The sequence below is a fragment of the Sorex araneus genome, chromosome 10 (genome assembly GCF_027595985.1).
Source record: "Sorex araneus isolate mSorAra2 chromosome 10, mSorAra2.pri, whole genome shotgun sequence".
In the NCBI taxonomy this organism is placed as follows: Eukaryota; Metazoa; Chordata; class Mammalia; order Eulipotyphla; family Soricidae; genus Sorex; species Sorex araneus.
In genome coordinates, this window is record NC_073311.1 from 63,041,544 (window position 1) to 63,056,031 (window position 14,488).

The window sequence follows — 14,488 nt, forward strand, 5'->3', positions numbered from 1 at the left end:
TTTTCCATGGGTTTTCTCTCAATGTCTAATAATTATTTTGCACATTGTCTCTAGACCACTTAAGAATGTTGGTATGAACAAACACTCAAATACCGACATTTCTTCTTTGAGGTCCATATTATCTAGCAGAAACATTTAGCCCCCAAAGAAAGGAAACTCTTTTTTTTTATTATACAATAAGCGTCTCAAAGTCAAAGTAGACTTTTTTCCTGTTCCACAGAAAATCTGATTAAAGAACTTATGTCACAGTCATAAATGCTTGTATAACAAAAGGGATGAGGCGATAGTATCATCAGAAGCTGGTGATACTTCTGAACCCTTTTGTACAAGAGGATGTGGAAAAGAGAAAAGGAATGGGGAAATTATTATGAAGTGTTACTTCTTGTCCTGCTCTTCTCTCTCCCTTACTTAATTGCCAAATAACTAAATTGTTATTTAATAGTAACAATTTAGTCCAGAAGAGGACAGAAGCAATTCCACAATGAGCTGCTCCATCCTTGTGTTGGACATTTAATACTCAGAATTTTTGATGATCTAAACTCTGGTACTTAAGTTAGAAAACTCAGCCCATCTGGAAATGAAATATCATCAGGCACTTCATGGTCACTAAATTGTCAACGCAATAGGCATCTTCAGTATCGACAAACTGAATTCACAGCCGTACCAAAGCACAAAAGGGGAAGTCATGGTGAAAACTTGAATTTTGTTAACTCAGAGCATTGGTGGTAAATCAAATAGAAATCACAAGTATTTCACAAACTATCTTTAATCTGGCTTAAGAATATAAAGTAGATTCAGTCTGCAGACATAATGCATGTTTACTTAAGTCATTGCAGCAGCAAGTACATTTGGTCAAGTCACCCAAGACCCTGAATTGCGGTCGTGACATCTTCATCCCGGGCTGTCAAAAATGCCATATATCTCTCTCAGAAACCTCAGTAACCTTCCCACCAAGTGCCCCTCATGTATTTCCTCCTTATCCCAAAGTCCCAAGGGATTCCAAACAAAAAGCTAAAAGGAATTGTTTGGTTAAGAAAAGAGTATTTTTTTTTTGCTTTGTGGGTCACACCCAGCCGATGTTCAGGGGTTACTCCTGGCTCTGCATTCAGAAATTACTCCTGGCAGTGCTCAGGGGACCATATGGGATGCTGGGATTCTAACCTGGGTCGGCCGCGTGCAAGGCAAACGCCCTCCCTGCTGTGCTATTGCCCCAGCCCTGTAGAAAAGAGTCTTGAAGTTATCACCTGAAGTATAGACTAGCGAAGGAAAATTTCAGAAGTGGTAGACATAAAAGAGTGTTGCTACAACATAGAGCATAAGGGCAGTATTTAAAATCAATGACTAAAGACCCATGGGACTGATGAAATAACTGAAGTTGCAGAGGAAGGAAACTTTAGAACAACGAGGGAGGAACTGCAATAACGCAGGGAAAGGAACTGTCAACTTGAATTTTCCTCATTTGAAAAAGGAATGTTTAGCAACTCAAATTTTAGTGAAAAGTAATCAATTAGCCATTTTACTATGTAAAAGTGACTAGTCTGAATTCTATCCCCCCAGGCATTTCTAACTATGTGCTGGACCAGATAGATTGTATAGATGATATAGATTTCTACATCGAAATGTGTGCTCATATTTATATATCTAAGTAGAGGAATCTATAGCTTCCAAGTTTTCCAATGGTTATACTATGAATTTTGTTTTCCCTGCAATTTTGCTCTCATTTCTTATTGCTGTGCTTCTTGTTCCAGGGGAGCAAACTCAGATGTGAGGATGGTTTGGTGGGGGGCAGGAGGGGAGGGAGTCGCTCTTAGGAACAGAAAGAACATCTCTCATTTAAGGAAACGATGAGATTATTTTTTCTAATAGACTAATCCTTCTTCATTTGTGGTCACTAGATACAGTTTTGTGGAAAATTTTCTAAATCGTCGTGGATAAATATGGGAAAGTTGGAATGAGAATTTCTGTGTTGATGTTCAAAAATAGAAAAACAAGTTAGTATTGCATATATCTCTGTAGATGCTCATGATCTGACGGACAAAATGTCTAGAACAATTGGACAACAAAGTGACATAAATCCTGACAGTATAAAAATATATCTATTACCTACAGTATGTCTAGAATCAATCTTTGTGAAGGATGATTATGGCTTGACCTGAGATCTGTCAAATATATTTTCTTCCAAGAAGTCCATGGAGCTTCCAAGGCTGGTCCCCGCTGGGGATACGCTACAGGCTCCAAAATGAACAGAATGTTACAAACTAACAATGTTTGTGAGAGTCTTTTCTTGGCAAATTTGATAACAATTAGTGTCTATTAAGTTTTTATTAGCTACATAGGAAATGAAACAGAGGATATGATATTTAAATGCATAAATGCATATATTTGACATTTAGTAAGAATAATTATGAATATAAATATTGGTAGAATAAAATGACTAGGGGTGAGAAGAGGGTTGGAAGTTAACCTGTTACTACTACTTATTTGCCGACCTGAACCAACACAGTCTGAAATCTGGAATAGATATATGTGCGAGTATGTGTGTGTGTGTGTGTGTGTGTGTGTGTGTGTGTGTGTGTGTGTGTGCGTGTGTATTCTAAGACTTCTAATGTAAACCTTTTTACTAGTCAAAAATTTCTATTCCAAATACATTCTCCATCTTTCTGCCTAATTCCAGGTGCCATAACAAGCTTTTGAAATACTGCACTAGTTTATGACTTTGTTAATTCTTGCCCATGGATGCTCCACCTTCCTTGATTAGCCACAGAGAAATAAGAGCTAATTGGTCTTTGAGAGTGAATCTGGTATTGTGACCCAGGAGCACATGTACCACATTGCCAGATGATCAATGCAAGGTCTACAGATGCTCTTCGGCCAGCATCTCAAGATTTGAATCTGGTTCCCTGCTCTCGCTCTCAACACTCAAGAGTCTCCATTTCGGCCTTTCACCAGACTTCTTGTACCGCAAATAGAATTTTTTTTTCACAAGTGTCTCCTCTCCTTCCAAAGAACTTCCTGCCCTCTCATTTCCTCATTCATTCATTGAAGGTTTCATGGACCCTTCCCCCAAAAAGGCTTTCTGGGGTTCTTCCCCACTGAGCCACAGCTTGGGGACAATCTGCCTCTTAGCACATCTTCACAGGTGCATTTTATTCATTTGGAGGATTGTTTGATTAATATGCATATTTCTCATGAGACTCAAAATACCACAAATGAAAGAAAGATCCTTCTTTCTAAGAACTCTATGTTTAGGGCCAGGAGAGTGCTTGGTGCACACCAGGCATGCAAGGATGACTGTCTGAGGACTGAGCGAAGCACTCAATGTATGGCATGCAATGCTCAGAAGATGCAGACTCACTGCTCACTCAGCCTCACTGATTGATACCTCACTCTTCTCCTCCTAAATATCCCAAGGAATCTACTCAAAACCTATTACCAATTCTTCAAAGGTGATCTTTTCTTGGGACTTTCAACAAACTCAAAGTCTGATGAATGAACTGGAGAGAATTTAAGCCCACGTTCTTCAAACAAACAAATAAAGAGCATGTTTAAACAAAACACCATATTTATTTAAGTCATGATTTATAGTTATTAATATCTGTAAGATATCAAATTACTGAAACCATAATGACAGGAAGAAAAAGATAATTACTTCTCCAAATATGAAAGCAAAACAGCAATGCTACTTAAGTTCCACTATAAAGAGATCTTATTTTAGTATTTCCTGATTCAAGAACAGTGGTAGTATGAAAAACTAATATCTTGCCCAAAGCAGTTATATGTGCACCTAGTAAAGTAATCTAGGTTTGGATTTCATTTAATAAAAAGATTATGGTTTAAGATGTTAATCTATCATTTGTGGGCTTAATAATTACAAATTAAGTGGCCAGGGAGCTGGTACAGAGAGTAGGACCCTGCCTTGCATGCAGCCGGCCTGGGTTCAATCCCTGAGACTCCACATGCTACCCAAGTCCTCCGGAAGTGATTCCTGCATGCAGAGCAAGTAGTAACCCCTGAGCATACTAGGTGTGGTCCCCAAACCCAAACATTAAATAAATAATTGCTATTTTATTTTTCAATGTTAATATAATTTTGCTTCTAAATCATATATTTACATGATATTACTATCCAAGCAACAAAACAAGCTGTACTTTAAAAGTATAAGTTCTATTCCTGTCTGTCTCCTCTTAGAGAAAAATCACAAAGCAAGATTTTCTTAGATTTTAGATAAAGGAGAAACCTAGATCAACAGCCTTCCTCTTGGTTAAATGGTGGCACACAACTCAATTTTGTTTTATCTTATTTTTTACTTAACAAATCATCTCAGAGCACACAGCAGCTAGACAGATGATAGATACTGGATGTGGATGGGTGGACAGACGGATGGATTAGATATTTTAATAGCTATGTGGTGGTATCCCAGTGTGATTTTAATCTCCTCTTCTTAAAAGACAATAAGGTTGATCATTTCTTCATGGGCTTAGTTACCATCTGTCTTACTTGATGAATTATCTGCTCATAGTATTTTGCCTATCTTTTTAATTTGATTTTTTATAATCATGTTGCTCAGTATTTTGACATAAAAAGCTGTTTGTAATTAATATACACAACTTAGCACATTTGGTGATAAGCAGACATTGGTGGCACCTTCTTTATAATCTATGCCATGACCTCCCAAGTTTCCTTCCTTCCACTTATTCCAACTATTACTATTTTTGTAATAAGGACACAACAAAATATCTATCCTCAGCAAACTTTGAAGTTCAAAGTACACTGATATTCATTATAGATGCTGTTAACTATAGACTTTCAGGAAGTTACTTGTGGTGTGTAGACAGAAGACACGTGTTCAGTTGTAGATAAAACCTCTAAAAGGAACAATACCAATGGGAAAATTTTGTGTATGAAAGTCCTTTCGTGTGTCTCATCTTAGAATATGTGTCAGCTCAAACCCGTGACATATAATCTCTAGCATACAGAAAATTTTTTTCGTTCAATTTTTTTGACAGCAGACTGGGTAAACTGATTAAGCGGAAGGGAGAGCAAATCCAAGACACCAAGAGATATCTCGTATCATATAAGAGAAGTCATTTCTGTTAGGCTAAAAGCACTGATCTTCAATTCCATGAAATGTAGTACCTGTATTAGTTTATGATTTCAGTATTATGTGTTAAAAAGTGGGTTTGGGAGCTAGTACTGATGTTAGGGTGTTTGGCCAGATCGCCTGCACATATATGACCCCCTGAACCCCACAAGCAATGATTCTTGAGCACAGAGACAGAAATAAATGCTGAGTACTAGTGGGTGAGGCTCAAATTTTAATAAAAGATGAGAAAATGGTCAATATTACTAGGAAATAAAAATCACAATGAGATACTTCTTTCCAATCAGCAGGATGGCTGCAATTGTTTTAAAAAAAGAAACTGGCTAGCATAAAAATCAAGAGAAATTGGGAAACTCAGACATTGCTGAATGGAATGCAAAGTTGTTGGGGAGCTGCAGAAAACAGTTTCACAGTTTCTGAAAAAATGATAAATATGGTATTACTCAGCAATACGACTCTTGGGTATCCATTCAAATGAACGGAAAATAGCTACTCAAATATTTGTACATGAACATTCCTAGCAGCACTACTCAGATTAGCCAAAAATGGAAACAACCCAAACCTGTATCAGCAGCTGAGCACATAAACAAAATGTGGTAGACAAATAATGACATATTAGCCATAAAAAAAACCAAGGCACTAATACATACTACAGAATAGGTGGGTCTCCAAAGCAACATTATATGCAAGAAACCAGACCAAAAAATGTTCCATGTTGGCCAGTTCTGTATCTGTGAAGCATCTAAATAGGCAAATTCATAGGACAGAAAGAGTAACTCTGGCTGCCTGAGATTAGTGGAAGGAAGAACTAAGTAATAGTTAAATAAATAGAGAGTTTTTTGGGGGGAGGAAGCAAAAAGTTTTATATAAAATATTTACATGATACATACACCTCTAGGAAGTGATGATTATACCACATTGTGAATGATGATCCTTCTGAATTGTTTCCCTGAAGGTAGGCAATTGTTATGTGAATCCCAATTTTTAAATCCTGAAGATCTTTTCTAAATGGCCAAGTGAGCAGCTCAGCAAATCTCCATGCAAATAACAATGAAACTGAACACAACGGCCAGAAATAATCCATTTTCGGAACTGCAAAAATGTAGGAAATATTTATTTTAAAAACGACTCCTAAACCTCAGAGAAGTACCAGGAGGCTGGTGGGCCTTTGATCCCTGAACCGCTTCTCGTCTCTTCTCTGTCTGCCTTGGTGTCATTTTCCTACCACTGCAGGCCAGTGCCGGAGAGCACCAGCTTTTCTGCAGGACAATGAAGAATTGATTTGGAAGGACTGAGCTTGAAAAGGTTCATGTCCTGGGGTTCTGTCAAAAGCAACAGCAACCTCAATGGCAAACAATCAGGAATACCCACATCACTGCCCACTGGACGTTACGATACTGGTTGCGAAAGGCTCAAACCCGGAGAGTCGGTACATGTAAAGGGAAGTCCAGAGATCCAGAGAGTGAGAGCTGGTCTTGGTAAAGCCCTGTCCTCCTGGTCTGCAAGGCTGTGAGCAAGGCTGTCTAATGCCCAGCCACTTGGATCCCTGCAGCTCATACTGTCCCCCAAGGCCTGTCAGGAGTGAACCCTGAGACAGAATCAAAAGTGAGCTCCGGGCATCACTGGTTGTGGCCACCCCCCCCACACACCAAAACACCAACAGAAAGATTGATCTGGTAGGAGAGAGCCCCACCCCTCCGCTCACACTTACCTAGAGGGAAGTCCTTGCACGCAGAGAAAGGAAAAGCTGGGGTAAGTCATTCTGAAGAGGTAAGGTCTGCCTAAACATTGTTTCCACCCCACCCACCCCCACCCACCCCCACCACACACACACACACACACACACACACACACACACACACACACACAGATTCAGCAGCCAAGGATGGAGCCCATGTTGGCTTCTATTTAAGTACAAGCCCCAACCAACAATCGGCCAGTAAACTGAGATGAGGAAATCCTAGGAGGTCAGACTTTCCAAAAATAAATAAATAAATGAGTGAAAAACACAAAGATTAGAGAGATATTGATGTTACTGACAGAGGCAAGATCCATTCAATTAGTACAGACAATCCCTAAACAAAAGCAGTGACAGCAACAGTTCCTAGAAGTGGGGTGGGAGAAGGGGTTGATAAAAATCCAGTTATCATATCCAATTTTCAAAAGAACAACACACACACACACACCCACACACCAGCAGAAAACAATAACCCGATGTAATAAGGAAAACAATAAAAAGAAACCAATATAAGTGGCTGGCCCCCCAAATTTCAGAATCCATCTGAATTTGCAGACCGGAACAACAAAATGATTATTATGATGTCCAAAAAATTTAAGGGTCTCTATTGTCCTTAAAAAGAGGTCCAATTCAATTATCTCACATTTCGTGCACTACGCCTATAATGTAGGCATGTTAAAATATTGGAAACAAATCAAAGCCATATCAGAACTGCTACCCAAATAGAGCCAAAGACCAACATTTCCAGATAAATTAGAATCATGAAGAACGAAAAGAAGAGATATTTCATGTTGCCAAATGTAGCAACAAACCAGCAAAATAATCATAGACTCTAAGTCTCTTTGTAGCTTTAGAAAATTTATAGTCATGGAAACGATGTTTTTGAAGAGAAAAAATGTATAACAACACTGATGCGTCAAATAGAGAATATCAATAGAAAGATACAATGATTTAAAATTCAGATTCAGAATTGGAAAACTCAGTAAGCAAAAAACATTTTTTGAAGAACTCAGTGGAATATACACATATATATATTATGTGTATATGTTTTATGTGCATTGTATATATAAAAAGATATGGCCTATATAAAGTTACTGCTAACATAAAGGTCTATCAAGAATACATGCTTATCACATCGATGGAAATTAAAAGCAAGGGGCGAAAGCCGGAACCCAGCAGGTAGGGGTATTTGCCTTGCATGTGGCTGACCCAGGTTTAACCGCCAGCATCCCATACAGATCCCCAAGCATCATCAGGAGTGACTGCTGAGCTCAGAGCTGGGAGTAACCCCTGAGCATTGTTGTGCAAGACCCCCCCTAAAAACAACTACATAAAAGCAAAGTTGCAGATATAAGTAAAACCATATAATAACTGTATTAAATATAAATGCACTAGATATAACCATCAAGAGTTGGAGATGGGAAGGCAGGCAGGTCACAAGTCATGCCCAGAGCTTTACTTACTACTCCTACCAGCAAGATTTTGGTCACTCATTCCAGTCCCCAGTGTCCCCCACAGACCAAGTGTGATGCTAGGAGGTGTCTGCTGTCTGTGACCCTGATGCCACAGCCATTCCTGGCACACGCTGCCACACCAGCCAAGTGTCTGGGAGCATCATGCGGGGTGAGAACTCTTGGGAGCACGATAATTCACAGACAGATACACACAAGGATGAAGAAGAACAAAGTGGGGAAGGGATAAGGCTGCAGGCCGGAAGTGAGATCCTGGAGGGGAGCAACACAGCCCACCTAAGGATGAAGGAGCATGAACTAAAGGAGCATGAACCGCTGCGAGCACAGGTACAGGCGCCATCAGGAAAAGAGTGAACTTCAGAGCTGAGCGTGAGAACCACTCAGCCTGACATGCCCCCCCCCCGCCCCCGCAAGCTAAGAATGTGATCTCTACAGTCAAGGATGGACTGGAGCGATAGCACAATGGGTAGGGCCTTTGCCTTGCCCGCGGTGGACCTGGGTTTGATTCTTCCATTCCTCTCAGAGAGCCCGGCAAGCCACCAAGAGCATCCTACCCGCATGGCAGAGCCTGGCAAGCTACCGGTGGCGTATTCGATATGCCAAAAGCAGTAACAAGAAGTCTCACAATGGAAACGTTACTGGTGCCCAGGCGAGCAAATCGATGGACAATAGGATGACAGTCAAGGATATGGGCAATGTGAGGTCACTGCAGTAACATCAAGTACAATGAACAGATGGGGTGGGAATACAATAAAGTAACTATTTCATTACATGCTATCAATAGAAGACAGTTAATTGGGGTGGGGAGACTCCTGAGCAATGCTGGAGCTCAATATGGTACAAACTTGAGCCATCTTGCTATACCCTCAGAGATGTCTTTCTGGTCCCAAGAGACAGTTTAAGTCAAAGACACAAATCGATGGGAAGAAAACTGATGGAACACTTAGAGCATGAAGATGGAAATCATAACAGAGCTAGAGGGAAATGATCAAGAATTTGAAAAATAAGACCAAATAATTGGCCTGGCACCTATTTTTGTAACTTCTCTCAGCAGAATATTTACTCATTTCAAGTGCTCTGGAATCATTATCTTTAGTATACAAAGTCCTCATTTTAAAGTCCTCATCATTGGAAATCACACAAAGTATGTTCTCTGACCAAATTTGACTTACCTTGGAATTCAACAACAAATCAAGCAATTATCAAATATTTCAAAGTGAAAAACACATGGCTACATAGCTCACATCCAAGAAGAAATAACAGAATTTAAAAAGAAAATAGAAAGGAACTAAATAATGGCAAAAAATAAAATTTGTGGAATACATATAAAATAGTACTTAAGGAGTCTTTATGGATTGTGTTTCTATCTTTGGAAAGCAAAAAAATAGGAAAAGAAAGTAAGCAAAAGCCAAGAAATAATGAAGAGTGGAAGTTACAGAAATAGAGCATAGAAACACAAGAGAGAGAAAAATCAATGAAACCTAAGTTGGTTCTTTTAAAGGATCAATAAAATCGACAAACCTGTAGCTAAACCAACTAAGGAAAATAGTGAGAAAACACATATTACCAAAATCTGGAATGAAAGTAGAAATATTACTGCTGACTTTATGGAAATTCAACATGTTATAGAGGCATATAGTGAAAAAAAATTAAGTCACATATCAGACATTTAGACAAAAGTGAAAAAAAAATCTTTAAAAATCACAAGACACCACTTATTTACAAAGGAATAGCTGAGGAGGTGACTCAAAGAGAAGGAGCACTGTTTTCTACAAAGAGGGCTTGAATTTGGGCCCCAGTACCTCAGAGTACCCAGAAATGAACACCCAACAGTCAGGCCCACAGTCAGGTCAGCTGGTCCAGGGCCCCTAAACACCCATCTGTCTAGTTCCATAATAAAAAGTATTTGAACTAGCAATTCAATAGCTCCACACACAGACAAGTTTGGTCCCAGATAGCTTTATCCATGACCTCTATCCCTTTGAGAGGGAACCATACCCATCCTTCCCAAACTCTTCCAAAACTGGAGGAGGGAAGGATCAATAGTAACTTATTTTTTGAATCTGGTAGGTGTCACCCAAGAACCAGAACCTGAACTGGAACATCACAGGGCATGTTTATATCACTGCCCTGTAAACCTCATCATGTCTACAGATATGGAAATGTTAGCAGTATCCGGGTAAGAAGACCAAGCCACAGAGAGAAAATTCCATTCACCGAGTAGGTGGAATTTATCCCAGGAAAGCAAGGTTGGTTTAGTATTTAGAAGTCAGTGACTATAATAGACAATATTAGCGACCCCAAACTGACTATCATATCAATACAAAAGATAATCTAACTCCAGCAACTCTGAATAATAAAAATTCTCAACTAACGGGGAACAGAAGAAAATTTTCTCAAATCTAGAAAGACCATCCACCCCCCAAAGCCAGAACTAACATTAAACATAATAATTAATGATTGAAAGTTTTCTCTGTAAAATTGAGGTCAAATAAATGATTTCTGTTCTCATGACTTCCATTTGACATCATGGTAGAGGTGTGAGCCAGTAAGTTACAAAAAATAAATAATAGTGATTCACATTAGAAAGAAATAAGTAAAACAATTTTAAACTAAAAAGTATTTGATTTATGTATCAAAAACTAAATAAATTTGTGAAAACTGCAAAATAAAGGGCTCCGGCAAGATTACTAAATATAAAATCATAATTCAAATGATCGACTTTTGACCTATATATTAGTGATGAATGAGCTGATTATAAAGATAAGAAAATGTTGTTCACAACATTATCAAAAGGAATAATATATTAAGAAATAAAAATACACAAAGAAAATTTAAGACTTGAATACTCTTAAATGACCAAATATGGTTAGTAAAAATTAGATAATTAACAAATGGAAAGGCCTTCCTCATATATATCAAAATATTAAATATATAAAAATGGAAATCTCCCTAAATGACGCTAAACTGGTCTATAGTTGGTTTATTTTACAATTTGGCACTGTAATTTATATGGCTATACAAAGTACACACAACAGAAAACAACTATGAAAAAAATCCACGAACATACACTATTTCAAAGTACAAAGCTACAGTGTGGCCCTGCCTAAAGTTACATCTTTAGATCATAGAAACAGAATTGAGAATCTAGTAATTTGTAGTCAATTAACTTTGAACAAAGGTGCCAAAGCAATTCAATGATCTTTTCAACAAATGTGCTATTACAATTAGATTTCCATATGTCACCAGATGGATTTAAACCAATATCTCACAACAACAAAAAAATAATGCTCCCAATTCACGAGAGATTTTCTATGTAAAACTACTAAAGGTGTAAAATGCTTGGAATCAAAAAACAAAATAATCTGATTTTAAAGCATAATACATAAAGGAAAAAATTGATAAAGTGAACTTTAGTTAAGATGAAAAGTTTGTTACTCAAAATAGACCCTTACGGATATGACCATATGACCTATAGATTTGGGGAAATATTTGGAAGTTGTGTTTAAGATAAAAAATTATAGGCCAAAAGATGGCAGAGGATAAGCTGGAGCATAAACACTGCTCGCAGAAGGCGTGGGTCTGATCCCTGTGGCAACAGGGCCTGACAAGAGCAACACCAGAGCGCTGAGTAGGATTATCCCCGAATACTGCTGGTGTGAGGGTCAAAAACACAAAAAGATAAGCGCTGATTAAGAATTTACCTGAATATGGAAGGGATTCATGAAGCTCAATAAAACAAATCAAACTGGAGAGATAGCACAGCAGGGAGGGCGTTTGTCTTGCATGCAGCCGACCCGGGGTTCAATTCCCAGCATCCCATACAGTCCCCCAAGCACCGCCAGGAGTAATTCCTGAGCGCATGAGCCAGGAGCAACCCTTGTGCATTGCTGGGTGTGACCCAAAAAGCAAAAAAATAAATAAATAAAAATCAAACCAAAAAATTGACTAGAAATTTGAATAGACTTTCCATCCAAAAGGGTACCTGATGAATAGCTGATACATAGAAAATGATGCCCAAAACTTTAATCATTAGTAAAAGTAAATTCAAACCATCATGAGATGTCAGTTAATATCCACAAGGATAACTATATTAAAGGACAGATCATAACACCACTGTCTGGGAGTGGAAAAATAAATTTTGCCACTAGGCAAATGAAATAATATACTATTTTCCACTTTGGAAAAGAGCTTGGCAATCTTATCACTAAACATAACAGTCATAAATTCTACTCTAAGATATCTTGGCCCAAGAGATAAAAAACATATGCCTATACATAGGCCAGTATAATATTAACATTGTTCATAATTGTCAAAAGATTTCAAGGATCCAGATTTCCAAGAATGGTTAATAAAATAGATTTAAAAAATTTAAAGTTCCATTTAATTTCCATGAAAGGATAAGCAAAATGTTCATTCGGTGGAGTATTATTTAGCAATAAAAAGTAACAAAGAGCTGACGGATGCTAATACAGGGACTAATCTCCAAAACATTACACAAAATGAAAAAAATGAAAGACCACTCATTGTATATTTCCAATTTTACAAGCTCCGGAAACACTAATCCAGAGAGACAGAAAGAACATAATTTGCCTTTGCTGAGGTTGGGGGTAGGGGGGAGTTTTGAAAAGGACAAACGTGTTTTAAATTTGGCTTAGGGTAAAATCTGTACAACTCAATAAATTTACTCAAAATTCACTGAATTAGATACATCAGATGGGTAAATTTTAAACTATAGAAATAACATGACCATAAATCTGCTGAAAACTACCAGAGAGGGTCAACTTAAATGGTCTTGAGTTAGATGATTACAGAGAAACAGACATCTGCATTACAAAAATACAAAACACATTTTTCAATAAAAATATTCACATTTCCCCCTTATTACAAAATGCCAACTTCATACCATCTTTGTTACATCTGACCACACTATAATGCCGGTTGCATATTAAACATATTTCTGCCCCCGGCATTTGCATCTGCAACTCCCTCTGTGCCTCCAAAATTAAGGTCCTATCGTCCACGGCTCGTTCCCTCACTTCATTGAATATTCTGACAGTTGTCACCTCCTTGAAGAGGATTTCACTCTCTCAAACAAGTCTTCGTCTCTTTCCTTCTCCTTCGTCTACATATACTTTCTTCATTGCATTGTATTTTATTAAATCCTTGATTTAAATAAAAGGTGCCTGAAAATAGTGTCTGGCACACATTAAGAGATCAACAAATATTTGTGGAGAGAAAGAGTTGTGTTACAGCTACAGTTATAAACATAACCAACAGAATCTGAAACTGAGTTTTAGGAAACTTTTAGAAAATGGAGAGAAGTTAATCATAAGCGAAAAATACACTCTGTTTTGCTAGCTATAATGACTTATCAGAATAGGGAAAACATAGTATACATTTTTTTGAGAAAAATTCCCAAAGGAGAACAAAACATAGAAAGAAAAAATATATATACACCTAACTGGTGCCTGTGCCATCTATTTGCATCTGGAATGGTTCTGCATTGATATCCATTCTGGATTCATTCCTTTGGCTAGGTTTATCACTGGATGATTTTAATGGGCTCTTGATGCCAGAAGCCTTTGTAGTAATCATCAGTGGGAAAGAATTATTATCCTGACCTAGCCAGTGAATAGAAAAGCTTTTGTCAAAGCCTCCCCTGGTCACTCTTGTGCACATAAAGAGGATGCCCATCTTTCCATCAGGACAGTAGGGGAGAAAAGATATTAAAATAGGAGATTGTCTTGAAAAGGTAAGAGAACTCTTCTCATAAATTATCTTGTTAATGGTTTAATGAATAAGCCCAGGATGTTAGAAGAACAAAAATAATGGGGGGAAATTAGTGGGGAAAATGCTTTTCCTGTTTTCCTTGTTTGCACTGGCAACCCCATTACTGTGAGCTCCTGGTACTTCTCCCTCCCCTCTATTCCTGCTTTTAAAGGCAGAGGCGGTTGCCTTTTGCTTTTTTCTGACTTTGGGGCCACAGCCCAGGGTAGCCTGTGCTCCCTCCGGTGGTGCTGGGAGACCCTGAGGTGCCAGGGATCAAACAGGAGACTCCAGCAGGCAAAGCCTGTGCCTTGGGGCATCTCTCCAATCAAGTGTTGGTGGGTTTGGTAGCAGCAACAACCTAAGCCACCAGCTTCCTCCCCTCCTTCCTCTGGGAGCTGGACGCCT